Genomic DNA, 3,581 nt, shown 5'->3' with positions numbered 1-3,581 from the left:
ATATATATATATATATATATATATATATATATATATACAAGACTGAAAACAATAAATTTCCCAAATAAAAAAATGGAGGCGCCGGGGTTTGAACCCGGGTCCTCTCGCATGCCAAGCGAGCGCTCTACCACTGAGCTACGCCCCCAAGAACATATTTTGGGACTTAGTATTATATAAAGCACTGAGATTACCACGGGAAAATACTGTTTGACCGACCGTTGCCGACTAGCCGGCAAAATAACCACAGCGTAAATCTCCATGTTGCTGTCGTGTTTTCCTCTCAATTTTCCACGAAGAAATGAGTTTCACTTTTTTATTTTCGTTGCAATAGACTGGAACTAAGCAATAGACTGGAACTAAGCAATAGACTGGAACTAAACAATAGACTGGAACTAAGCAATAGACTGGAACTAAAAAATAGACTGGAACTAAGCAATAGACTGGAACTAAGCAATAGACTGGAACTAAGCAATAGACTGGAACTAAGCTGACCTGGTATGAGGTCAGAGCCCTCATTATCATCCCTGCTAACTACCGGAAGCAGATTAAGTCGTTCCACAACCGATGTCCGGCCCATGTTAACTCTGATGTGCCCAGCAGTTGGAGGAGGATCGCCAGAAGCTTCTGGAAGATTTCAAGGACGTCTTGGTGGACCTGACCCTTTCAGATAAGGTCTAAAACCCCAATTTATTGTGAAGATCTTCACTATAACGTTGGACGAACATACTGAATGTTGCACACATGTGATGCGGACAAAATGAAAAAAGAAAAAGACAAAAATTATGTCTGGTGTGGGTCTCGAACCCACGACCTTGAGTGTGTGAGACTCACGCTCTACCACTGAGCTAACCAGACAATAGAAAAATACGTCTGTTTCTTCAATTTGAATTAATGAAAATCTTTGCGAGGCAGCGTTTAGAAAAGAGAAATGTCTTTGACGAAATTTACTTGCTTGGCTTATTCTTCTGTTCCTCATTATCGAAAGTAAACATACTGAAGGATATATATATATATATATATATATATATATATATATATATATATATATATATATATACATACATACATATATATATTGGAAAGGATCACAACTTTGCGCGTGATGAAGTATATTCCTATGAGACCACGGGGAAAATTAAACAAGTTCCCAAGTGCACTTTCATATAATAACCACATCATCAGGGGAGACACAAGAGAGAAATATAACAATCAGTTGACATACAACGAAGAGACGTAGCTAGTACGCCATTTGGTAAACATGTGATTGTCCGAGACAGACAACAAGCGTATCATAAACTAATTATGTGGACAAGATGAATTCCTTACAAATTTTATCAACACTAAATTTATGCAATTTGTATAGACAATCACTTATATCAAGATTATAATTCTTTGTGCATTTAATGATAGAAGATTCAATGATATTTCTCGTGGTACTGGAGTTAGAGATTATAATGCCATCTCAGTTATTAACTCTAACTCCAGTACCACGAGAAATATCACTGAATCTTCTATTATTAAATACACAAAGAATTATAAACCTTAAGGAAACATGCAACATGGCGGTCAGACTATGAGATGCACAAATGAAGTTTATGAATGGAATATCAGTGAGACGAACTAGTTGATGAATGATGAATGAAAGTGTAATAAAGTCATGATGAATGAATGAAAGTGTAATAAAGTCATGATGAATGAATGAAAGTGTAATAAAGTCATGATGAATGAATGAAAGTGTAATAAAGTCATGATGAATGAATGAAAGTGTAATAAAGTCATGATGAATGAATGAAAGTGTAATAAAGTCACAGTTTAAAAGGACAAAATATGAATGGCAGCCAGGGAAGAGTGGCCCAGGTAAATGGAAGGGTTGAAAAGTTCGCGTTATGTGACGAATTTTAATAGATTTTGCAAGTTTCCTTTCCTATGATGGAACGTAAAAGTTTGTGCTTAGTTCTAGAGACAGAGTTCATAGGTTTATGTTTTAATGATGAACATCAAAGGATACCATTAATTTAACTGACTTTAAAAATGTTCAGTTAAATGAAGCATTACATACACAAGCTGCTTTTTGGCGGAGTTAAAAATTCGCATTTTTTTGCTAATTGTAAAGTAGGTGTTAAATTGACGGACTTAAAAGTTCGAGTTTCAGCTTTAAACCTTGTGTTTGTATGACGTATCTTAGAGTACTTGTTAATATAATGCAAGTGGAAGGTTTACGTTTAAAAGATGGTGTTTAAATGTTAATTAATGAATGACAGTTAAATGGATAGATTTTAAGTTCGCGTTTACGTGGGCCACTTTAAGGTTAAGGTTCGTACGTACCAGGTTGACCAAATGGCGGGAGTGTGTAGACACAGCCATACCAGGTCGTATTTATCATCATTAAAGTCACCTTCCTTACTTACTTATGGCGGCGATGAAATTCACTGGTTCTTGATTCTGCACCAATTAACCTATCAGATAATGGTACAATGTTTGCCTGGTGTTGCATATATCACGTCTGTTGTTGAAACACAAGAATGCCAGGTGACTTTGGGAGTGGATGATAATGTAAAGATCAATATAAATGTGGGAAATCTTGAACCGCCATCACCAGACACAACACATGTTTGGATCTGGCGGGGGGAGGGACTTGCCTGTGACGTCACGATGCCCCGCCTCCAGCCTGGCGCCGCTCTGTGTGTGTGTGTGTGTGTGTGTGTGTGTTTACTATTTGTGCATTATGGGAGAGAGTTATACACTCGTGTTGTCCCGTCTCTTAACCTTATAAGTATATACTATACATTTGCTCCTGGAATTTGTTCAGTTTAGTAAGTTAGAGAGAACTTCCAAATCTATTTTCTCCTGGCAGGATGGCCGGGTGGTTTAAGGCGCTGCTTTCAAATCATTGTCTGGTCTTCTGGGCCTGGGTTCGAGTCCCGCTCCTGATAAACATTTATCTTTCTTTTTTCCATAAAACATGACTAACCCAGAGACAGCAGGAACCAACAGAGCAAGGTTGGTTGGGACACAAGATATACACTAATCCCTGGGATCCTTCCATCCAATGGTAAATGAAAAACATACAATTGGAAAAACTTATTTTTTCCTGAAAACTTGTTGACTTATATTCATGTAATGGTTACGAAAACTAAACAATATACACCAAGATGAGTATAGGTTCAAAATACTGTTACAAGGACAGATCAAGACAAAATCATGGTTCATGGAGTTTGATTCTTTTAACTCAGTGTAACACCGGTATGTGGTATATTTAGACCATATTGTCTTGTTATATTAGGAAGACGCAACTATATTGAATGCTTTACCGTTTTTAGTATTACATAATTACATCATTATCATTACTATTATCATTATAATCAATTTTATCATTATTAATATTGTTATCATTATCATTATTATTATCATTATTATTATTACTATCATTATTATTATCATATAGTACAGTACTATTTAATATACCTGCATAATTATTATTACTATTATTATTATAATCAATTTCATTATGATTATTATTATTATTATAATTATCATTATTATTATCATTATCCTTATTACCATCATTATCATTATGGTAC

General features: G+C 35.4%; 2 non-coding genes across 2 annotated transcripts; both read right to left on the bottom strand.

Annotated features, from left to right (window-relative positions):
* Positions 1-73: 73 nt before the first annotated feature.
* On the bottom strand, positions 74-145 carry TRNAA-GGC (transfer RNA alanine (anticodon GGC)). The gene has a single exon. It is a non-coding gene; the product is annotated as a tRNA-Ala (tRNA).
* A 638-nt stretch (positions 146-783) lies between these two features.
* On the bottom strand, positions 784-855 carry TRNAV-CAC (transfer RNA valine (anticodon CAC)). Its single transcript has one exon. It is a non-coding gene; the product is annotated as a tRNA-Val (tRNA).
* Positions 856-3,581: the final 2,726 nt, after the last annotated feature.

The sequence above is a fragment of the Panulirus ornatus genome, chromosome 42, assembly GCF_036320965.1.
Source record: "Panulirus ornatus isolate Po-2019 chromosome 42, ASM3632096v1, whole genome shotgun sequence".
Classification (NCBI taxonomy): Eukaryota; Metazoa; Arthropoda; class Malacostraca; order Decapoda; family Palinuridae; genus Panulirus; species Panulirus ornatus.
This window is presented reverse-complemented; position numbering and strand designations above follow the sequence as displayed.